This window comes from Protopterus annectens, chromosome 2.part1 (genome assembly GCF_019279795.1).
Source record: "Protopterus annectens isolate FY-2018-M chromosome 2.part1, PAN1.0, whole genome shotgun sequence".
NCBI classification, from domain to species: Eukaryota; Metazoa; Chordata; order Ceratodontiformes; family Protopteridae; genus Protopterus; species Protopterus annectens.
This window is the reverse complement of record NC_056729.1, coordinates 885,301,968-885,328,920: the sequence shown is the minus strand read 5'-3', so window position 1 is coordinate 885,328,920 and position 26,953 is coordinate 885,301,968.

The window sequence follows — 26,953 nt, the reverse complement described above, 5'->3', positions numbered from 1 at the left end:
CATCACAGGATGCATCCTACGTGACCCCAAGCATGACCTTGCAACACCATAAGCACTGTGTTAAACGGAGACCTGACTACTACCTTTGTCCCAGCTGTGTGAAGGACAATCAGTGTCACCCCTTTACACTAAGGTGGGGCATCCACCAATCTGTCACATTATACACTCATCAGTCTAACTAGGCTGATCTACAGTGCCATATCACAGTTTATAGAGAACCTCATTAACAAGGACATTGGTGACTTCAACACACTCCATCATGCCCAGTTAGGCTTTGTCATGGAAAGGATCATGTCTGCTATACTCGGTTGACCTCTTTGACACAGTCACCAAAACCATAGATGGGGGTGAGAGTGCACACTGCCTATCTTGACCTGGACAAAGACTATGACAGTATAACCCACTTGGCCATAACAGATATACACTCCCAAGTACGCATCAGACCATATGTTACCATAGGGGTAGCATACTACTATGCTGCCATGACCCACCTATTCTACATAGGGGAATCCATCTCAAGTGGTTAACCCATAACTTGCGGTGCCATCTGGTGTTCTATGTTTGGGCTTCTGACACTTCTGGGGTGCAGGGCATAGCCATTGGGCTATGGGCGACCATGTTTGCAGATGGCTCCATGCTGTGTGCTCTCACCAGATTCCCTAGCAATGTGGACAGCTGCCTAGGAGGGTCTCACTCAGACACATGACGGGTGCCAGAAAATGGCCTCAGTATTCATACCAGGAAATGCAGTGTCAACCCCTTTGGGGAGACTGACGTCCCCACATATTATCACAGTACTAACAACATCCTAGACACGCAACCAGTAGTGAGGGATCTGTGCACACAGGTTGATGGCAACATGACATTTCACCACCATGTTGATTCCGTTGTAAGGTAAACCTTCTACATGGCCCACCTCACTGACAGTGAATGATGTAATATGCCAGCTGTATCCACCAGTAGTTATTGTCATTATTGTACAACAGACAATCCAGTAGTATTCATACGTGAGTTGACCATTGCTGGGGGGACTCGGGGTCCAGAGCTGTGATCTATGTCACAGCAGATAGAGCCAAAAGGGAAGACTGTAGGTGTTTAGCAGCTGACTAACAGCAACATGGAATTCTAAGATATATTGTTGGAATTCCTATTTCCCATGACTGCATCTCCCCATCAGCATTCCATTACAATGGGAATTCTTTGACATACCTGGCATAGTGCTGTACTCCTTTGTGAGCAGAAATCCAGTGGTAGTTTTCCTAGGAAAGAGCAGTCTGCCTTCATGAAGAAAGTCACAGACCTGTTTACCATAGGCATTAGCTTGCCTTTTGTAGGCAATGCTCATGAACAGGTGATTGTCTGTGCACCAATCTGTGACTCACACTTGCTAATAGCATCGAGAGCAGCTGGGTTGTATTTTCATTAGCCAATGGCATGGCAACACAGTGCTATAATTAAGGCCTTTATGTAGGCCTTGGCCCTTTTCCTGGCCTTTGAGGAGGTCATTGTCGAGGTGTGGGAGCTACAGCATCAGAGAAGGAAGGGAGGAACACTGTCCACTATTTGGATTGATGTGGTATGTCCAAAGTTTTGCATGCTATGTTTCCCCATTGTTAACAGACTTTCTGATTCTCTGGCAGTTTACTGTTTAATAATGTGTGTTGGGGTCAGTAAGGAGACAGGCAGATGTGAGTGTCATACATCATTTTATCTGAATGTGTACGCTGCTGCAGTTGATGCTGGTCTATCAGCTGTGTATGTTTGTAGGGGGGAAGACTGTGACACATGTCCCTGTCACCTGACCATTCCCCCAACCATTAAGGTATGGCTGTTGTGTGGATGGCCTGCTCTAGGTGTTTGGGAGGTATGTTAGGTCTGTAGCAGGTAGCTGGACATACTGCTGCATGTGTAGCAGGCTGCAGCTGCTGCATTCTGGCTAGGAGTCATACTAGGCATTGTGAACACATTGGGGAACAGCAAGTTGTATATGTGAGTGAGGGAGCAGTGTCAGCTCTGTTGTCACAGCATAGCCAGGGTGAGGGTACTCATAACAGTCCAGGTGAGGCATGTGCCTCTGGTACATATGTTAAGTAATAGTGCCATCCAGAGAGTGGTAGGTGGCATTTAGGACACATATTCATATTTGTGACACGTGTCCCACCCTACAGGCCTTTGACTTGCTAGTGTGGGTGGCAGTAACTGTGGTAGCAGCAACCAATTCTGCTGGACATTGCAGGGCTCAGTTATTTCTATGTTGTATTGCCAAACATGCAGTTGTCATGAACAGACTGGACTGTGGGCCAAAACTTTGGGTGTCCAGATGTCTCACATGCTAGGAGTGTCGCAGTTAGAACTACTGAGTCATTATTATGGCAGGTATACTTGCAAGACATGTGTGCATGCATACAGTGTGTTACAGGATTCACATGGACATGTGTGTTCAGACGGTATGATATGTGACACTCACCTGTCTGTCCTGATTTTATAACCTCAATCTGCACTGACTTGCTAGTACTTCAGGACACAGAATAGGTTTTATGGCAACCATGTCATAAGTAGGTGGCATAACTATGGACATTCTGCAACAGTCTGTGCAGTTGTCAGCTCTACCTGATATTGTAAGCCTCACGTACATCTATCAACATATATTTGGCTGTGTACTGGCTCAGTTTCTGCATCACAGGACCAAGTAAGCTGTCATTTATCCCATTATATGTAGAAGTAGTGTGTCACTGGCAATCAGGATATCTTTGTATAAACACCAGTTTTTTTTTCACAGATCAGTGGTCTAGGAGGCTAATGCACTATGCTATAGTTGATAGGTTACTGGGTTCAATACTTGGTAGGGCTGAATAGTTTTGCTGATATGACATCAGTGTAATGAATGATATATTTATAGAAACACCAGCTGCTTTCCAGAGATGTGTTAGCCTAATAGGTGAATGCACTATGCTGTAGTTGACATGGTCCTGGGTTCAATAATCAGCAGGGGGGAATACTTTTGCTGATGTGACAGCAGTGTAATGCATGATATATTTATAGAAATACCAACTTTTTTTCCACAGTGGGGTTGGTCAAGTGGGCTAATGCACAATGCTATAGTTTAGGTGGTCCTGGGTTTGAGACTTGGCAGTGGTAGTTACTTTATTGATGTGCATAACAGTGTCAGAATCATATAAGGTGTTTAAAGCAGTTTTAAGTGGGTTTGTGCAGGTTTGTGTGATGTGCCCCGATGCCAAGTACTGCTTAACCCCGAGCTATTTCCAAAAAAAAGATGTGATAGGAAAGGGGTGAAATGCGGGCAAGCAGGGGGAGAAAATAATATGAAAGGCAGGTAGAGATGTGCAGGATGGGTATAGGAAAGGACCATAACTTTCCATGTCTTGTACAGCAACAGCAGTGCATGTTGTGGACAATTTGGAATTTGGAGCCACATATTCCACAGGGAGGGGTGTGGGCAACATAACTTTGTTGAGTAATTGCTGGGATGACTGACTGATGACAGTGTATCTGGGGGCAGAATGGAGAGCTATGTATGGGGCGATATTTTTTTGGGGACATATGCCCTATTTTTAAGGAGAGAGTGTAATGTTGGGGAAGGGTTGTAGGCATGTTTGGGGAGGTAAGTTAGTAGGAGAGGTTGCATTTGCAGACAGACAAGACAGTGGACAGAAATGGTGTATGACATATGAGGGGGGTAAACACCTTGCACAGGGAGGGTGTTTGGGATTAGGAGGACCAAGTGCCTCCAGATGGCAACAGTGGGACTGAGCACCCCACCTATGAGCAGTCACCACTGCTCCTTCATGGCCCTGAAGTTGGCTGGTGGTTATGCTGGGGTCTGGGGACCAGTGATGGCCTGTCCCTCCAGGTGTGCCAGTCTGCCCTCGATCTGGTGCAGTCCATCATCCAAATCATGCTGGATAACTCTGCACAGCATGCCTTGAAACTGTTGCTGGGTAACCAGTCCCTCTCCACGCCTGCACCCGGGGAGATGGGCTCCATCTCCTGGGGTGGTTCCACCCACAGGTGGTGCAGGACCAGTGGAGGGGGCAGCTCCAGGTTGAGTCTCAGATGTGCTGGGACCCAGTGGCATGGCCAGCTGAGGTGAGATATGCGGATCCACTGGAACCGACCTACCCAGTCATGCTATGGTGTTGAGGTTTGTCAAAGTGTATTGGTTAGTCATGAACAGAATATTTCAACATTAGTTATAAATGCATGCATGGGTGTTCCAATTAACCCAAAGCAATATAATTGCATAGCATGCAGAACACAGGCATAAATGGAATAACAGTCATTATTGTAGCAGCATGCCAGTAACAGTTACGGCAAAAGGCCGACAACATTGGTATTTCATCAAGGCATGTTAGTATGCAACCATTGTAATATATAAACAATAATACAACACAAGGCCCAACATTAGGTTTTGAGAGCAACATATGTGTAAATGGAACCATACACATAGTATAAGAATAATAAGTTGTGATGCCGATAAGGGGTGGGGGATAGAAAGACATTCCATTATCAACTATATAGGCTATATTTTTCACAACAGTATTGGTCAATACTCTACAGGTCTGCCCTTAATTTATGTCTACAAGTGCCCTATAGCTTCTGTAGCATGTACATACCTCTCAAGTTATCTGCATGGGATGGTATGGGCCAAGCTGTAACACCTACAGGTATATAACTACAGGGGACTATTTCATGACAGGGGAACATATATGTCTTTGAAGGTTTACTCTGTACTGATGGTGTGATTGTGCTACTGGCATACTTCAATTGGGTGTACATCTGTATCCAAGGTTTTTGGCAGCAGTGATCACTATCTGTGACAGCATGACACTTGGGAGACATGTATCATGCACAGTACAGAGAGTTTACACTTATCTTGCCGTTATTGGCAGGCAAGGGGTTAGACTATCAGCAGACATTCACAGACGCACCAAGCATACAGCTGTACCAACAATAGACCATTTAATTTGTTGTCATTTTATTTAATGGAGTCTTCTCACCTTGCTGAGCAATGCTGTTTACACACTAGTACATCTGGACACAGACATTTGTATACCCTTCATACAACTAAGACAGGCATTTATTTACCTGTAAGTCCTGTGGAGAGAATATCTGTTAACAATACATAATGTTATTAGTAAAAGTCAGCTTACTATCTGTCATTCCATCCTTTACTACCCAAACAACTGTCCTGCCCTAATAAACATTATTTCCCCATACTCTACCAGCAGACAATTACGATCAACTGATAAAAAATGGTTTAACATCTCCAAAGCAAATAATAAGCATGGACAATCAACTTTCTCTAATGCCATATCTAAACTGTGGCACACTATCCCCAACACCATACTATCTACTGCTAACCCTTCTCACTTTAAAAAGGAACCTTCTTCAAAATAAACTGTCTTTGTTCTTGCCAAGCCCCAGGTTGACCCCTGCCACCAAAATCCAAGCTGCTCTTCTTTATCCTACAACCCTCTAATGAATTATACTATGTAAATATGTTCCTATGGTCTAATTCAAATCTGTCTTATTAAGGACAACCTCACTAGCCTATACTGTTTTTCTTACTTGGCTTCTAACCTATTATTTTGCTAACCTCTCAACTTTACTATCACATCACATCCTTTCTCCCTTCTCAATACATTTGCTGTAATTGTACATACTACTATATCTTTGATACATTTGTTTAAATGTTTGTAATCATTAGTTGTAACTGTACCTACTTCTATATCAGAGATGTCTTTGCTCACATTGTTTGTATTAATTTTATATCTTTGTATTATTTTGTGTGGAGCTTTTCTTCCTGGGCCTCTGCTGAAAATGGGCTCCAGCCCACCCAGACACTCCCAGTACACAAATGTTAAATAAATAAATAAAATAACTGTTTCTATAAATAGTACTAATTGCCTGTTACTATAACTATATCTTAATACCTGTCACTGGATTCAAACCCCGGTCTGTGTGTGGCAAAATGAACAGCATATATATTGCTTATCACACTGAGCTACTGCTGCATGCTGCTTTAGTGATATGTTCCTAAAGCTCACCTGGTGACAAAGTCCAACCTGGTAATATAGGTAGAGTATCAAGCAAGACTGCAGTGACAGTTGAACATGCTTGCATGATATTCATGCATGACAAAGATAGTAGGTGAACTGTGTATTAATAAATAGAATGCAGGTGTACACAATTAACCCCTAGTGGATGGGAGTATGTGTGATCTGTACAGACCATGTCGGGGTGCTGGGTTGCCTACCAGACCCATATACATTTGCAGATGGTATATTTGCAGTCTAAAGCTATTACACTTTCATACTTGCCTGCAGCAGTGTACCCACATTCAGGATGTATATAGCTGAAATGTAAAGGTTAACACAAGACAATCCTGAGAGAAACACACTATAATACCTTAGACAGTGCTACTCTAGGTTCAGATCTTAGTGCAGAACAAATATCATATTGCATTATATCTTGTAGTACAACTCCACATCAACACTTTAGCATAACATTTCTTTATTGGCCAACCTTTGGTCACTTCATGGTGTTATACCCATGTTTATTTCACAGCACCTGTAATATTTTATTTATTTAATAACAAACCAAAATACACACAACAATTGGCAGAGCACAGAGTTATTGAGGGTGACATGACACAGTGATTGGTATACAGCTGATAATCTTTATTGTTCTACACTTTAAATAATGCAGGCATTGGAAGACATCTGTTATTGCACAATCTATGCAGTACTACCTTTATTTCTTCACATTCAGTACACACATGTTATTTCCAGATATTATTAATGCAGTATTAACTTTCTTTTCATAACAGTAGTATGTTTCATGCTTTCATCTATATTGAACTGTACCTGAAAATACTCACTCAGTTACAACTGTACTCTTTCTTAATTAGATTACTACATATTGCAAGATATATCTGTACTCACCACACTCTCTGCGCATCCTGGCCAGGTGTCATGTATGGGCCTCCAGGTTGTGAGCCCTCTCCTCTGCAGCTGTGGAGGGAAAACACATCATTATGCATATCTGTCTATTAGATATTCATATTGGAATTTGGCAAATCAATGGTTCCTATGCTTACAAACTTCTGAAGCATTGCAGTCCCTTGTGTCTTGGATCCATTGGGCCAAGAGCCCGCTCCTTCCTATGCTTTAGGTTGTCATAATGATGACACACCTGCTCACCAGTATGGGGGATGCCAGTTGCAGTGTTGAGGTCATGTGCCAGCTGGTCCCAGGCCTCTGACTTGTATTCAGAGTCCTGGTACTGGCCCTGCAACAGCCAGTAACCACGGTCTTTCACAATGAGCCCAACCATGACCCTGGACTTCAAAATGCCCCAATGCTGCACCCAGAAGCATGCGCCCTCTCCAACTCCAGCTATAGCTCCTGTAGTGATCAAACTTCAACAGGTTCTGGCTGTATTCCTGTCTGTTCAGTTTAAATAAGGCTGTTTTCCCACCCTTTGCCACCATTGGACCATTTTTAAAAATGTTAAGCTTCGTTTAGCATTGTGCAAACCTGCTGAGCTCAGCTGAGCACTGCTTAGACAGGAAATGCTTAGCAATGCTTAGTGGTGCACAGACCTGCTTAGCTGAGATGAAGACTGCTTAAACTGTAATTGTTTAGCAGTGCCCAAACCAGCTAAGCGGAGCTGTGCATTGCTAAGTACCACTAAAACAGGTCCTGTTTAAGCATTGCTTGGCTTAGCTTAGCAATGCTTAGTAGAGCTTAGCTACTTGCAAACCAGAGTATTTAAAAAATATACAAACTAATTGTTCAGTAATGAGACTTTATTATTATTTGTATCTATTTTACTTTATATCTCCTAAACATATGCATTTCACTACATTATCTTGGAGAATAACTTTAATGTATTAGACACGTGTGTAACTGGGGCTTTTATCCTCTGGTCTCCAATGACAATAGGCTTCTGGTCCAGCTGGTCTAACCCGGTTAACAAATCTCAATGTATACATGAAAAAAAATTTATGACATTTCTCTATCACATATAAAAAGTGGACTGGCCTGTATTTGAACCATGCACCTATGGTACATAAGGCCACCACTCTAACCATTCAGCTACCAAGGATATGGTGATTGCAGCTATACATGCCTATATAGCTCTTAGTTACATTTAAGCACCATTGAGCATCTCACCTCACCACACAAACATGCTTAGCTATGCTTAAATGTGACCTTTCCTAACTAATTAAATGCATCTGCTTTCTATTTTAAGATATCTGGCATGTGTCTATTGCTAAGCGCTGTACTGCTCTGTGCAAACACAAAACAAAAATTACTTGACTGCGTTTCACTTTATCATTTAAGTACCATCTGGCACTTTAACAGTGCAGGGGGTGTGTTACACATCTGCGGACACTGTAATACACCCCCTACATTGATTTTGCACTGTGCTACACTGCTCTCTCTCATTAGCATGCCTTCATAAATATTCAAGGTGCGCTGCCGAGGGGGAGCTGTAGACACAGCCACAGACACTCCATGTAGGACTTACATATTCCTACATGGAGTTTATTAAATCTGGGGGCTATTTTTGTACCAATTAATATTTAATATTTTTCTGTATCTATGTTCTTGTCGGAGCTTTTCTCCTCAAGCCTATACTAAAAATGGGCTATTTTAGGTCCAGTGGACTTTCCTGGTGAACAAACATAATAAACAAATAAATAAATAAATATAAGTACTGAGCACATGCAAGCAAGGTGCCATCTGGAGTGAGCAGCCAAAGTGTGAGCATGCAAGTATGCAGTAAGTCAGTTAGTTAGATAGTTTAAGTTTAATGTTCTTGCCATCCATCCTGATGTATTTGTATACAAAAAACTAATTAAATGAACACCCAAGCCTCTACATCTCCTTAATGCACATACGAAGAGTGACATGCCTGTTCCTGAGGTCTCTTCTTATTTTTTACCTGCCCTCATAAAACCCAGATCCATACATCTTGTTGGATATTACAATTATATTCTTCTTATTCATCACAAACTACAGTGCGATGCAAGACTGCTGCTTTGTTAACCTTTTAATAGTTTAATTATTCTCCATGGTGTCATCTATTGTACCTCATGGGTTTGCCAAGAAGCTTTCTCCCACACTAATGTATCACCTTTGCACTCAACTTTCTCTGATTTTATAGACCACTCCTGCTGCTGTTGCCTTTTAGACATGACCTGACCCTTGTAACTCAAGGATCCTTGCAATCAGTAAATAATGTCAAACATTAGAGTTTCAAAATTCATGTTTTGTAAAAGAAAACTCTATTTCACCAACTCTTCACTTGGTAACCTAGAGAGGGCATAAAGTTTTAATGCCCTTGCTTTCTGCAGCAAGACTGCAGAGTTTGAAGTTTTTCTTCACTGTTTTACTTTAACATTTTTTTTTAATTTTTAAAGATTTTGGTAACTACTATCCCTGGTGTCTAATGGTAGTGCAGAGAGACAATTCTCTGCTAAAAATGCTATGCTTGAGTTTTGAGGGTTAAGGGTTTAAAGTACATTTATGTTGTGATATAAAGAATATCCTTGGTGTCTAGTACCCCCTCACACAGTATTGCAAGATTTGCTCATTAGTCTTGGGATGTGTGGAGGTATGACAGCTCACCAAACACATACACACATTCAGAAATTCACATGTATACATACAAAAACACATGACACACGCACACACACACACACACACACACACACACACACACACACACACACACACACACACACACAAACACACACACACACACACACACACACACACACACACACACACACACACACACACACACACACACCCAAACATTACCTGTCTGCTAAATGCATCAGCAGTTTCATCTAACAAAACTGAATAAGTTGAGCTTTCATCCATGTTTATTAATACAAGTGACCTATGTAACTTATGCATCCAAGTGATTCACCAGCAGGCATTTTCAGGAAGGCAGAAAATGACTAATTAGCATAGGCCAGTCCCCCAGAATTCCTTATCAGCATTTGTGGTTGGCTACAGAGAGAGCCAGTCACATATTTTCACCATGCTATGCCTGTCTCTGAATTGTAAGTGGCTACCACAAGGAATAGACCAAGCTTATTGCACTTCATGTTAACCTTTCTGAATTTGGCCTATGCTGTCAGTATCATCCCTCCTTGGTCCCAAACTCATTGGTGTCAATACTGGAAAAAAAGATTAAAAATGTATTCCAATTGTTGTACTTTGCAGTATGCTTATATAATGCATTATTTGTTCATTATTTTATTAAATAAATAATTCTATTAAGAAAACATTCAGAATATTTCATCCATACTATACAGCTCTTATATATAGTTCACTTAAAGCTTACACCAGTGACTGGACCATTTCCACTCCTACAGTACCTCATTAGTTATTAATACACCTAACTCCTGTGCAGTCCAGGTGTTTATAATGTTGTTAATCACAATTCACCACAGTCTTCAACTTACTACATTATGCTTTCTATCATTTCATGCATTTATTTTCATTTCATTCCAGACCAAAATCAAAATTAGATGACTTTTCTCATTCCCCCCTCTGAAAGCAAGGCACACATGAAGACATGTCCCAATCATTATTATCATATTTCAGTCTTTAGAATATTCCATAAATTATTTACAATATTCAGCTATTCACATCTGCCATCCTGTAATAGAATATTATATATATGTTCCTATTATAAACATCAATGCATGTATATTGTGGAGTATCATGTTGAAGACATGTTTAAGCTGTTCCCTCCTGACCATCCTCAACTAAGTCTAGTTCAAACATTGTTCCCTATATAGTAGCAATTAGAGCTAAGGGCTAACATTTTTTCCTCTGTAACCATCTGAAATGTCAGCACCCAAAACAGCAAGTGCCAAAATATAGAGACAGAATGCCAAAAATATAGACTTACCTATACTAAGTCCTAGATTTTCATTTCTCAGAATATTCCATTTTCTCTGAGTCACAGTCAGCTTACAGTTGGTGTACATTGGGGGTGCAGGTATGTAAGCCCCCCTGCAAAAACAGGCGTTTAAATGAAAGTGGTGTTCAATAATTGCTCTTTTCCTTCAGTTATAGTCTTTTTCTTTTTTCTGTATTTTGGCGCTCAATATTTTGGGTGTCAAGATTTCAAGAGGGAGCATGTTTCCTGTTGTATATCCCTCATATGGCTCGTATTGAAATGGTACTCAAAATGCCAAATACCAACAAGCCAAAAAAGACCAAAACTACAGAAGAATAAATCTTGAACATCATTATTCTCCTTTAAACTTAAATGGGGGGGGGGGGCTTCACATGAACTTTTATATAACAACTCATGGATAGCCATACCTCAGAGAAAATGGACTATTCTGAGAAATGTCCATTTTGGACTTAATACATGTAAGTCTATTTTTTTCAGACATTCAGTCTTGGTGTTTCAGGATTCACTCAAGAGGGTCAGAACATTTCAAATGTTTACCCTTCATACTCCATTATCTACTTTCCTTTACTTGTTTAGCAATTTTTGCAAATATTCTGTTATGGGGGGGTTGTACTTTTCCACTTCCTCTTTATTACTTTTTTCATTACAAGCATGATTATCCTAATTCATCTGTCTCCGAATTATTCCTATTATCCTCATCTCTGACCCTTTTGAAGTACCTCTTTTTTGTCAGTATGTTATCAGTGCTACCAATACTTTGTAACATTTTAACCAAGTCCTGTAAAGACCTTTGCGACTTCACACATTCACAAAATATATCCTTCCAATCAATTCGAACCCTAGTTTCACATCTCCAGCACCCTTCATCTGTTGACAGAAATACATTTGCTGATCTAGTGAAGGTTTAAAAATATTTATGGAGACTTTTGCATGTGAATAGCCTGAATGTATCTATATATATATATATATCTCACAAACATAATATCAATCATTTTTTCAGGTTTCAAAATGTACCACTTCTCCCACTGTTCCACTCCAGCCAGCTCGTAAAGTTTATGTTGCTTTATGTTCCTCCTCCTCTGCATCAGCTGTGTCTCCTCTGTTTATATTCACCACTTTATTAGGTCTGGCTTTGTCTCCTCTTCTAACCTAAAGATCTCTGTCTCTTGCTTGTATTTGCAGGGTCTATATTAAAACCATTTGCCTGCTTAATCGAGCGATCTTATTGATCGAAGATTTTTCCCAATACCAATTAATTTCTCAGATCAAAATGCTGATCCAAAAATACAAACACACACAACACACACACACAACAACATAACACACACACACACCACACAAAAAATCCTAACACTATACCTAAAAAAAAAACACTAGTAATACACTAACTACTAAGCACTTACCACCTAAAACCCTAACACCCTAACCCAACCCCACACCACACACTCACCACTCACCACCTACCTAACTCACCTAACCTAACTAACTTTAATAACCTCACCCACTCATCTCACCACACCTAACCCGAAAGAAACCCTAACTCACCTAAATCATCACCTAACACTCATCCACACACACACACAATCACATCTGAATCTGAATGTATCTTTAACTTAACACCACTAAATAAAATAAAATAACGAAAACAGAACGACAACTGAATTCTTTGGAAAAAAATTTGAGTTTCTGCTGCTTCGATATTTTTTTAGTTTAATAAAATAAGAATCAATCATCGCTTTTTTTTTTAAGCATTCAAGGATATAATATAGACCCTATTTGCAAACGTCGATATGCCTCCCTTACTTACTCCTAATTTAGTAGTCTTTGTCCCACAGTCATCTGCTTCCAGAGTCTCAAACCTTTTCTTAAGCTGCCCCACTATTCAGCTAATGTCCTGCTCTTTGCATATTTAAATCTATTCCCTATTGGCAATAGATCTTGACTTCATTCATGTACCCCCCTCCCTGAAATTTCCCAACCTCCCTAGTGACTATATTCAGTATCTAGAGAATCATCCTTTAGGCTTCCCAAACACATGTTGATTTGGTCTGTTCCTTTCTAACCAACCATCCATAATTGTCCTTTAACCTATCTTTCCCCTTTGAGTCAGAAGTCTCCAAATGTCATCAAACCCAGATAGATACCCAGATAGATAGTTGCATGCCTTACAGTACAATGTAAAGTCAGGAACTCCTAATCCTCCCTGCACTTATGGGAGCAGCATCATCTCCCACCTTCCTCTGGTCCTCTTTCCCTACATATTATATTTCTCAGACAATCTTTTATTCCTCCAAAATATGTAGAGTCTAGGTCAGTACACAATACTTTCCTAAATGCAACACGTGGCAATATGTGCTAATGTGTCACTTGTATGATTTGGTCTAGAGCTATCCCTAAATCAAACCACCACTGGAGATTATGTTGCATCTTATTCAAAAATCTGGCATAAGAACATTTAATTTTGTTCTTCATATGTAGACATCAGCCATATCCCTAAACATTTTAATGTATCTTCCTGACATGTACAATCTGGAATTCCTTAAACCTTCTGGTTCAGTTAAATGCATCACTAATGCTCTAGTTTTGCACTGATTTATCTTGTATCCAGAGGGACTCACAATCACGTTTCTCAAGTTCTGTCTTTGTTATCTCAGTGTTAATATTATATCATCAGCAGATTATCATTTCTAAGCCTCCCTCCTGATAACTTCTCAATGCTGATTGGCTAAACTCTACTGCCTGGAGATGAGGATACAACACAAATAACAATGGTAATCTGGAGCACTTTTGCAGTGTGTCCCTTAATAATGCAAAGACATCTGAATGCCCTTTTTTACTCTGTCCATTCTTAAGTCTTTCCTATATTCCTTTAAAGATTTGTGTCTGCACCTTTGTCAAGAGTTCAAATTATTCCCATTATTAGCTTGCTAGACAATTTTGGACCACAAATGTACTTGGCCCTATCTCTTCTCCCTCACCCAAAGCTCCCAAACACCAGTATCTTGTAACTTCACTAGCCACTGCACTTCTGTCTTAGAGCTTTTTCATGTCTGAGTAGCATCCGAAATCCCATCATGTTCTAAGCATATTATCTTAGCAGATTGATTTTAATTGCAGGCCTGATTAGTAAGCTTTATTGACCTTGCCCCGAATTTGTACAATATACCACAATCATGCCAGAGGTCTTGGGAGGTCATTCTAATTAATTCTAACTCACATTGACATTTTTTTAATGGCTAAAAAGTGTAATGCAGTCTTGTTCCTTCTAGCTCATTTACCATAGACATTTACAAAACTTCCTCACTGTCTTCATTGACAGCTCGGTATCTTTTTGTGGTATAACATGCTCAAAGTATTATCTCTATCTGCTTCAGACTTTTATATCTTCCTAATTAAGTCACTTAGACTCAGACTTATAAGCTATATAAAACACATAAATGAGAGTGCAAGTGTAAATGGTCTCCAATGTGTAGACTTGAGTAAACTTATACAACTCACTGTACCTGTATATATAGACAACTCGCTGTACATGTAGATACACAACTCACTGTGCATGTAGATACACTATTCACTGTGCATATAGATACACAATTCACTGTGCATATAGATACACAATTCACTGTGCATGTAGATACACTATTCACTGTGCATATAGATACGCAACTCGCTGTGCATATAGATACACAACTCACTGTGCATATAGATACACAACTCACTGTGCATATAGATACACAACTCACTGTGCATGTAGATACACAACTCACTGTGCATGTAGATACACAACTCACTGTGCATGTAGATACACAACTCACTGTGCATGTAGATACACAACTCACTGTGCATGTAGATACACAACTCACTGTGCATGTAGATACACAACTCACTGTGCATGTAGATACACAACTCACTGTGCATGTAGATACACAACTCACTGTGCATGTAGATACACAATTCACTGTGCATGTAGATACACAATTCACTGTGCATGTAGATACACAATTCACTGTGCATGTAGATACACAGCCCACTGTGCATGTAGATACACAACTCACTGTGCATGTAGATACACAGCTCACTGTGCATGTAGATACACAGCTCACTGTGCATGTAGATACACAGCTCACTGTGCATGTAGATACACAGCTCACTGTGCATGTAGATACACAGCTCACTGTGCATGTAGATACACAGCTCACTGTGCATGTAGATACACAGCTCACTGTGCATGTAGATACACAGCTCACTGTGCATGTAGATACACAGCTCACTGTGCATGTAGATACACAGCTCACTGTGCATGTAGATACACAGCTCACTGTGCATGTAGATACACAGCTCACTGTGCATGTAGATACACAGCTCACTGTGCATGTTGATACACAGTTCACTGTGCATGTAGATGCACAATTCACTGTGCATGTATTGGATGCAGAGCAATAATAACAGAAAATTATTATAAGTTTTGGGGTAGCCAGTGAGTTCAGTCAATATGTAAGGTATTAGCTAATACTGGTTCAAAGAGCAATGGCCTGGACTTCAAGTGTATCTGGAAGGATGGATCATGTATGATTTGACAGTTGTCAAAAGCTTAATGCACTTAAAAGGGATATGATATATTTTTACAGAGATGAGTAGTGAAAAGGGTTTCTATAGCCTCACAATGGTAGACTCCACAAATATTCTTGCTCCCACAGTGATGACAAGATGTGACAAGCTGAAAATAATGGATGAAAACATGCTAACCAAGCAATCACAGTACATCTAGCCACTGCAATAATATGCACTGCAAGACTAGGAATCTATTGCATTGTAAGATGGCTTCTGACTATGGAAGTTTATACCTAGGTTATGTTATTTAATTTATATTAAGTACCCATTCATTTAGTTATGCCATGTTTATGTTAATTCCATGCTACATGATTTTATAATAAGCCCCTACATTAGCCTTCCTTTTCTTGCTGTAAACACAGCTGAAGATGCCATGCTATAAGTTGTGCCATATTGCTGATAATGTTCATATTGAACTTCTCTAGGTAATGCTGTTGATAGCGTTATTGAATTTTACGTTGGTTTTGTTCTTGTCCACATTCATGTTCTGTGTGGAGAATGTACAACAAAGGAACAACAGAAAAATGTATAAGCAATCAAAAGCTTAGATGACAGCTCAGGAATTAAAGAATTAAGTAGAAAAACTCAGTGGTACTTTTAATGGTACGGGGAATAGGAAGACACAGTAAATAACAGATACAAAGAAGCAGACAGACTGTGAAAAAAGTCTGAACTAGTTAAAATGAGAGACGATAATGAAGTGTTTGAGCACATCTTTGAAAAAGGTAAGGACTCAGAGGTTTGCAATGCCAGGTGATAAATGCTTAGCTTTTTTCCTGCCACAGTATTCATCCTCTGCATTTACATATGATCTCCTTGAGATACTCTCCCCCCTTACAGCCTCTTTATTTAAAAAAGGCACTCAAGCTCAGAACTATTAGATTAATTTCATTCTCATCACTGAACACTTGGCTTTCTTCACACATACTAAGTCACCACCATCCAAATCTACTCACACAATAGCCAATCTGCCAGCTGTTTGCGATGGTCATTCCCATGCCACACTACTAACCTACTTGTCCTTCCACATAAACATCTTGTTGTTTGTTGGCATGTCCTGTTGTTGCTCATCTGCCCCCTCTGAATTCTGTTTAGGCCCTAATGATAATTTAGATTTGTAAAGACACACATATAGTCAAATGGTAACCACAGATGAGTAAGGTCTGCTGTCTCCAGTCTGATTAATAAACTACTTAATCTACCTCATCTGTTTACTAATTTAGTATGGGTGCTGTGGTGGGGGTGCACCTTTTGCTGATTTAGTAAGGGGTGTGTGGTGTCAGGGTGAACCTTTTGCTGAATTTAATAAGGGTAGTGTGTTTTACGGGTGCACATTTTGCTGAATTTAGTAAAGGTGGTGTGGGGGTACAACTTTTGCTGAATTTTGTAAAGGTGGTATGGTGTGAGGGTGCACCTTTTCCTGAATTTAATAAGGGCGTTGTGGTCTGATAGTGCACCTTTTACTGAATTTAGTAAGGGTGGTGTGGGGGTGCACCTTTTGCTGAATTTAGTAAAAGTGGTGTGGTGGTGCACCTTTTGCTGAATTTAGAAAGGGAGGTGTGCTGTCAGGGTGCACTTTTTGCTGAATTTAGTAAAGGTGGTGTGGTGTGAGGGTGCACCTTTTCCTGAATTTAATAAGGATTGTGTGGTGTGATGGTGGACCTTATACTGAATTTAGTAAGGGTGGTGCGGGGGTGCAAATTTTGCTGAATGAACAACCTCATCCAAGAGTGACTATTTTGTCTTGGCATACATTAAAAAGCAGGCCATGAAAGCATCATAATTGTGTCTCCTGCTAAGAAACCTATTGTGATTCTATCAGCAAAACATATCTAAAGGGTCAGATTTTTATTTTTTTCAGGACCATTATTTTTTATGCTAACTAATATGATAGTACATTTTTTACAGTACAGTGAGGACGGCAGCTTGCATTCCAAGTAAATCCTAATGGAAGCTATTCTTTATCCAGAATCAGAACAGATATACAAAGTTAAGGCAAGTGTTTCCAAAGATTATTACTCAGCATTTAGTCACCATGTTACTCAGAGAATGACTACAGATTTCCTTGAGCTTAAATTGGATCATCAAGAATTCCACACCAAGTAAATGCCACCTTGTTGCAAAAAAAAAAAAAACAAAATGCACACACACACGTGTATATATATATATATATATATATATATATGCATGTTTTTATTCAGATACTCAGAAATGTACATCACATGTTGAATTTCATTTTATTAGCAATAACTGTTCCCTTTTATTTCTTTATTATAATATACTTGACACTCTGGTAGAGATATCATGGAAAGGTGAAACAGTCAGGCATGGTAGATATGCTTGTCCTCTTCCCTTCTAATTCTCTATAGGTATTACTATTATTTTGTTATTTCATCAACAAAGGAGACTTCCTTTCTTCAGTAAAGAAATATTGTCATTTACATTCTGTTTATGGAATATCTTCCATGGGAAAAAAATCTGAGCGTCATTTCGAGTCATCATTGTAAATGATGCTTGTTGTAGCTCCATTTGAATTTGAATAAATGAATCTGACATAGAATGTAAGCTTAGACTTGACATGGGGGATGTAAACCATCCATAATCATGTCCATTGAGCTTAGCCCTCACACTCCCTAACTTAATTTAATCAGCTTCAAGGTTGTCACACACTGGTGAAAGGGGAATTTCTGCTGAAGCAACCTAATATGAAGCATGTCAAAAGCAGTTCATGAAATGTATTACTGAATTCATAAAATACAATGATGCATTTTACAATATTGTATGCATTTACATAAAATAAAATGCAGCCATATACTGTTATTTTTATTAATTTTGAGGTTCAGCTGTGCACAGCTTGTTTACTCATAGCTGAATGCTTGTCTGTGTTATAAAGTGTGAAAAAATGGAATGCACAGACTCTGTAGATGTACTTTCTCTGACTTTGTGCAACTTTAGAGGCAGTATATATACTTTCTCTGAGTTTACATAATCTCAGAGGCAGTATATTTGCAGTTTAGGGTGTGGGGAAGAGCATCCACATTTTGAGGTATTAGGTAGGTTTGGCCCATTGAAAAACACTTTTTTTTTATTTCCTTGATTCAAGTCATCAACAATACACTTGCAGTACTAAGTACATATCTGAGCTAATAAAGTATACCTACCATACAAAAATCGCATATAGGTCCTTTATATAATTCTTGACCTGTGTCCCCACAAAAATAAATTATGAAAAAGGGCATATTAACAGATGTACTCCAAACGTATTTTTTTCTACAAAGTTGCTGTTTAACTCCAGAACCTGTGGTATTGCTAGTGAAAATGTAAAACAGTGTGTACATTTGGCAAAATCAATTTAAATATTTTTTAAACCTGCCATTGCTTTCCCTCACATTCTGTTTTATCTCTAATTTAGAAAAGTTTAATCTTTCTAACTTTCCTGATAAAAAGGACAAAAAAAAACCTCACATAGTTGTCTCCTTGCAATTCAGTACTATATTACACACAAAAGCAAAGGGGTGAAAGGAAAACATGATCGTATCAGTGGGGAAAATATTCTGAACCTATGAACAGAAGTATAAATTCCTGGCAAATATTATCAAACAAATGTTTCCTTTTCATACATTTGAATTTAACTACTAATAAAAGTTAAGAAATGAGGAATATGACAGAATAATCGAATCCCAGCTTGCATGTACCTAACTCTTAATTTTACATAATTTCCACGAATGTGTCAGTAGCTGTCAAAATATTATCATTATATAGTGCTACTAGATATATCCTATTCCAGCTTTCTATAGCCTTTTCACAGCGTATTAATTATGAGGACACTTTCTGTAAATTTCTTCATTATTGTGGCATGATTTGTTCCAATTGTTCTTTCATCTCTGCGTATTCTAAAAATTGTACATAATTTAATTTGATAGACTGGCATTATTTTGTTAAGCTCCTCTGTTTTATTACATTTATAGTGATTATGCTTCTGTTGGTATTTTCTTTTCTAATGAGCAATAACCCTGTTCTGTCATTTGTTTCTGATTCTTGTCTTTCAGTCTCTCAGCTACAGATGTTCTTATCTGGAATGTTTATGAGGACACTAACATTTTCTTTCACTAAAGACTCCAGACTGTCTGTACCACATGTTCACCGGGGAGCTGTATCAAGCATTTATTCAGTAATTTATGCCAAAAGAGTCACAAGAAAGATGTATTTAGAATGCAGATGTCATCTGTAGATACAGCCCTCTGAGGAAGGGGAAAACAGAGGTAATATAACGAACAGCAAGAATAATGCAATGGTTTATGCCATTCTCAGTAAGGGTCACTCTGCAATTAAGTGATTTCTGAAGTAGAAAGTGGTACAGTAATGTAGTGACAGATGTATCATGGTAAAAGTAGGTCTTTCTTCAGTCACTGCTATATTTATAGTAAGATGATGAAAGAAAATAACTAGAATAGTACATCTGAAGGGCAAACGTCAGATTCATAAGTTTAAAAAAATCAGAAGGGAAATAAGATTGCACTTTAGGACGGGAGTACTGTTTCATGGCCAACACCATATACTTCTGGTAACTGGTTAGAATAATAGAAACAAAGGAAAACAATTAAAGAAAAAAATTATCTGCAGCATAAAGGTAATAATGGATGTATTTGGGGTGGTAATAGTACAGGATGTAGAAAAAGAACTGAGACAAATGAACACGCCCTCACTGCACCACTTCTATTAAAACAATCCAAATGGTATCGATATCCACCTTCAATGGACCAAGCAAAACATAAAAGTTTTAAAAGGTAAAGCCTTCAGTTTTAACTTCCGCTTTTCGTCCTGCTCCTAGCAGGACTTCTTTAGACAAACAACAAGAATCAACAAATCTCCACTTTTTAAAATAAAATCACATTTCAATTACAGTTGAAATCACATTTCAATTAAAATGCTTAGTTCCCTGTAACGGGATTTAAAAAGGCCAACCCCCCAAGAATAAAAGACATAGCACATTTTGTACTTTCAATAGTATTTGACTTTGTAAACAAGTAAAACATGAAAGTAAGAAATGAAAAATAGTAAAAACAAAAAACAAAAGAAATAAATATTCCCTTCTATATTGACAAGTTACCAGCAGTGCCATTCAAACATAGTGCAAAAACAACACACAGTGCCTGACTGTGTGTTTGTTTACCTCCTTTTTTCACTTATTCCTGACATGTTGACTAAACTTACTTCACCTAAAATGGCTCTTCAGCAATCCTTACTTATAAAGTTACCCTAAGCAACTTCTCCTATTTGTATGAATACTGAGAAACATCGCTCATACAGCTGCCTTATATACTAATACATAAAGGTTCCATGACTCATGTCTGCATTTAAATCTGTATCTTTATATTTCCAGAACTCACCTTATGTTGCTACATATTGATGTGACCCAAAGTTGTTCAAGGTATTTCGCCTCACTCTTGTTGCCACATTAAAGACCCCAGTGTGGTGGAGATGAATCACTAAACGTCCAATAAAGCTCCACTGTTACTCCATCCTTTAAACAATTTCCAAAATTGTCTGCTAGTTCATCTTATTCAAGCCTCCATTGCTCTTTGCTTGTGTAGTTACCCTAAAACCCCACCTAGTGATGTCTGTTGGTATATACCTACACAAGCTGCAATGGTTTAACATGTTATATCACACAAATAAACTTCCAAAAGGAAATTTTATGAGTGTGTGGGGGGGATGGAAGCCATGCCCAACCATATGCAAAATGACCTGGTCTATGAGGCCATGTTGTTGTATATATATATGAATTAGTGGACATTTTTCCTAAAATAGTAATAAAAATATATAAAATATTATAAATAAAAAGTAAAGGAACACAGTGATTTACCTCATGAGGCTTTTGAGCTTCAGTATACAAGAAATAGAATAAATTTCATTCAAGCCCGGATGACAACAGGCTCTAGTTTGGAGTTGCCATAACAACTCCCTTTTCTCCAACAATAAAGAAGTTTGACCGCCCCTCAAGTCACAAATTTGATTGTTTATGGCTTTAAATTTAAAGGAATGCTGTGGGAAACTTTCCACATGTCTGGCCAATGCGTTTTCCTTTTTTAACATTCTAATACTGTATAATACATGTATAGTACAGGATGTATAAAATTGTTGCTCATATAAAAAAAAATTTATGTTTAATTCACCTAGCTTCATCTGCCCTGGAGAGATTCGTGACAGTGTCCTCCTCACAGCTAACTGCTGTGGTAACCACTGGTTCTTTCACATCGCTCAAACACAGTATTGGCATGCAATTTTCAACATGTCTTGTACAATATTACACCTGCTACTAGGTAATGTTTATATCTTACCAATGGCATCAGTAATTACTGATTCTCAGATTGTTGAATGAAAATGACAAAAATGTATTTTTCTTTTCCATCCTCAGTCTCTGTAGAACTCTGCCTCAACAGTTCCCCCTCCTTCATTGATTCACCTCATTCCTTCTGCATGGGCAGGAGCAGCATATCTTAGGACTAGATGAGAAAACTACCTCCCATTAGTTCTTGACAAGGAAGTCAAATTGGCTAATCCATTCCCTTTGCAGTGAGAGATAATTGATCAGGAGTGGGCCAGATTGCAGGTCTGGCAGAGCAGCCTACCCTTCTTTCCAACTTGCTGACATAATGACTCACAATAGCCGCTTGGCTAAGGAAGAGATGCATTCAAAAATACCTTTACCTGCTCAGCAGTGTCCATGTACAGCTAGCAGTATGAAGATGGCTGGCCTCTTCCACAGACAGTTGCATACCCTCTAGAAAGTATCATCAATACAGTGAATGCAAAGCTACTTCCCTTGCCCCAGGCTAAACAAGCCTGTTTTGCAATCGCAATCCCATCATCACTTATGTAACCCACAGGCATTCATTCCACATGGATCTCCTAGACAGTAATCTGGGCCTCATCTGTGTACACCATGAGAGTGGGTAAAAATCTGTTTCTTGAAAAAGAAAATTGTCCCAAACTCTCCTTCCCAAAATCCTGCCAAACTGTTAAGCAGGATCAATTGAGAAACAAAATAAATAATTCCTCAGACTACATTGAACATTGTATTTGATTAAGCATCCTGAAAAAAACAAAAAATCCATGATCAACATTTCTGTGACCAAAAGTAATGATCAGACAGTAGCTATCGAGCAGATTACACTTTCTTTAAACATGCCATCTAGTTGAGTGGCAGATTGATATAGTTTGTGACCAAAAATACAACATATGTGTTAAAATAGATTAATTGTAAATTAAGCAAAAATGTACTTAAATTGCTTTATTTCCTCACATTCTTCCAATTATCGTGATTTATATCTCTGTTATTTTCTTTATGTCTTTCATGTTCAGTATTTCTCAAAAACTGGAATAAATGATGCCAGTGAGCTATAAAAGTAATTAATTCTACATAAAGATAAATAAAAAAACTGGGCTACATTATTTATTTTTATTACCACATTTCAAAGTTTCTTGTTTTCTTTGAAACTATATTGACTTCAGTCAGTTATTTTTTGCTAAAAAAATCATGAAATGCAGCATGACAAATCAGCTTCTGATTTTCATCCATAGAACGCTAACAGTTTCCAATAATCTTTGATAGTTTGTTGTATTAAATGGAGTACTTAACAAAGTTTCAGTATTTATACTTAATTTACATTTTGCTAATGCAATAAATGTCTAAAATATAGAAATTTCTTTTAGACTGCTTTCATACTTCATTTTACACTCAGTGACTTACAGAGCAAAGACTAGGTATCTTAGATTGCAGTTTGTCAAGTAACATTTCAGAGTGTCTCGTAACATCACTGGAGAATGATTGTGGGTTCCTGTTATTGATGTTGCAGTACATCAGAAATGGTGGCATTGTCGATGTTATGTATTCAGTTTTGGTTGCATGTCAGTGAGAGAAGGTGATTCTTGCCTATCTGTGTGTGTGTGTGTGTGTGTGTGTGTGTGTGCATGTGTGTGCGCGTGTGTGTGTGTGTGTGTGTGTGTGTGTGTGTGTGTGTGTGTGTGTGTGTGTGTGTGTGTGCGCGAATGTGACTTGTATGTCCAGATATTATATAAGCCTCATGTCTGCATGAAACTGCTCTTCATGCAGTGGCAGTTACTGGTGACTTGTATATATGCAATTACCCAAAGGGGAAATTTCCTTTTAAAAATGACATTAGAACTTTACCTCAGTCCTGCGTTATTGCTGGTCAACTAGTTTTCATGGTCAGCAGTATTTATGCATTTTTAGGACTATTTAATCTTCCTTACCTTACTATAACACCCAAGCTATCGCTGCTTAGAAAGCAGCTGTTTTGGGTGCTGGGCAGCATTGCTGGTTAGGTTAACTGTAGATTACAGCAAATAAGTACTCTTCCCTAATCTAGGTACAGACACCCTCCACTCATATCTCTTGCAAGTACACATTAGAACCTGCAATGATGGATGGACACGTTCTTGCTATCTCTGCAGGCAGCTTGGTGGAAATGGGCATCCAAAAGCAATGTAGCAGTTGCCTTATGAACACTGATAACCACTTAATTCTTGAACAGACAAATACAGTATGTGTGGTTTGTAATGACACATTGATACTAGAGGCTAGACTCTTACATGCAGACATTAAAGGTAACAAATAGGTTGCCAGCGACTCACACATATCACTCACTGCATCCGCAAAGGACCATATACATAGACCCACTTATGCAGAAGTGCTCACATGTAATTTAACCAAACCTCAAAGGCTTCTCAGACACAGCCCTCAGAAACTCTGCTTGCACACAAACAAGGCAATTCCCATCACAACACATAAGTCACATCTCATTGTGTCTCAACTACCAAGCTCATAAGGTGAAACACTCCACAACCCAGTATTCTGGCCATAGGAGACTATTGAGAAACACACTGATGTCCTTCTTACTGGGCTGGATTAGGAGAAGGTTGCAGTTAGCTATATGTCAGGGGCCAGGATCAATCAGATTATGCAAGCACTCAGGTCACTTACATCTAAGCACCAGCATGATCCAGTCATAGTTCATGTGGGCATGAATGATCTGAGTTGTACCTCCCTGAACTATACGAAGAAAGACATGACTGAGATCTCAAAACATGTGTCACCAGCAGTAACCAGCCTGGCACTGAGCAGCATTCTACCAACTCCAAGCATCCCACAATACCAGCAGAAAATGATCGACTTTAACAATTGTCTTAGCTACTGGTGTCATTCCAAAGGGGTTCGATAATTGTCAGCCTGGGAGGACATGGTTGAAAGGCCAAGCTGCTTTGTCAAAGATGGGCTTCAGTTGTCACCTCTAGGCTTTCAACTAATGTCTAAAACATTATCCACCCCTACAGTATCTTTTTAAGGCATTGCCAAAGAGACAAACCTTCCAACATAACAAAAGCTACTCAGGGCAGGCTAAAGGTGGTCATTTTCAATGTTTGGGGTCTCAACAAGAAACTGCACTCCCTAGAAGCTCTCCTCACTCTGGAGAATGCTGGTGTCTGTGCAGTTATGGAAACATAGTTCAAAGCTATGGAAGGCTATCATGCCTTTTTTGCATTCCGACCACCCACTAGACATGAAAGAGCAAAAGGCCGAGATATATCTGTCTACATAAAGGATATGCACACCTCAAGGCTGGTCAAACAACATGACATGCGTGGGCTACTCCATGTCCAACTAACTGTAGGAAAAGTCCATTAATATATATTCTTACTAGCTACATGTCTCCTACCATGAGCCAGGAAATCTATACATCATACCCGAAGTTACTAGAATCACTCACCATCCAGCTCAATGCCATACACATTGGTGATTTTAAACTACTCTTCCATTAATTGGGAAGCATATGCAGCCATCAACATACAGGAGTAAAGATTTCAAGACTTTATAAATTCAAATGCACTGGAGCAGCTAGTCTGTACTCCCACTGGGAGAACAAATATCCTAGATCTGGTACTCACGAATATGGGTGACTGCTGCAGCCCCCTAATGCAATGTCCCCACTGGTAAGATCAGATCACAAAGTGGTCTCCCTTGAAATAAAGATAAAACTTGTTCCGCCACTTAACCTCATTAACGTTAAGATCTTTTTCTCTAAGGCAAATTGCACACTATTAGGGGATGGCATAGTAAGTTACCAAGCTCTCCCAAATCCAGAAAAAGGCTGAGGGATACACAAAAGCCACATATGACCATATAAACAACTGCATAGAAACAGCAGTACTAGACCAAAATAAACCCAAGTCAAACCGCTAAAAGAAACACCATGGTGGACTTCTGGTATCAAAATGTTGTACAACAAAATAAAGAAGAAAGAGAAAATGTGCACAACAGAACAAAAAGTCCCTCATTAGTCTAAATAAGTGAATCAAGGAACTAGTCAAGTCTCTGAAAGCAGTATTTGAGGTAAAAATATATCCCAAAGCTAAGGATAATCATAAGGCATTTTTCAGATATGTCTACAGTCTTAAGGGCAACATCCAACAATGTGCAGAATTATTTGTATATGGCATCACCTATACTCAGCCAGAAGACAGACCAAATCTACTGGCAGTCAAATTCAGCTCTCCCCCAAGGAACCCCTCCACCACCCATTACCACCAAAGAACAGGTTGCAAGTGCATTTTCTAAAGCTAAAAACACAGCTTCAGTGGGGCCTCATAATATGCTAGTTTGCCTCTTAAACAGCTTAATTCAGGTCTTATCATACCCATTAGGATCTGTATTAACCACAGCTGCTAAACTGGCTTTGTCTCCATAAGAGAGGAGGACAGCAATAGTCATCCCTCTGCATAAAGAGAGACCATCTATCGACCAATGAAATTACAGATCCATAAGTTTCATTAGTCTTATATGTAAGGCCATGGAAAGAATAATCATGGACCTAATAAATAATGACACAGGAACCCTCCTAACATTGGACATGACCCAATTCAGTTTTGTCAAGGGCAGGTCATGCCTACTTAATCTGATGGATTTCTTTGAGAAAGTCACTAAGGCCATGGATAAGGGTAAAACATTACTTACAGCCACCTCAGCCTGACATATGATGCAATTCCCCATGCAGGTATTATAAATAAACTCATAAAAATGGGCATAAATCCCTATGTCACCAGATGGATAACGAATTGGCTCAGGGATAGGACATGTAGTTAAAGTGTGTAAATCCAGATGCAGAAGAGGCTAGTTACTAGTGCTGTGCCACAAGGGTCAGTGCTGGGACCCACTATGTTCAGAATATACTTCTCTGAAGTCAAGGCTAATGTGGAAGGTCTCTGGATGACAAAGTTTTCCATTGAATGCAATCTGGGGGCAATCACTGAATTTCCTAGCAATGTAGATATCCTTTAGAAGTATCTAGGTCAG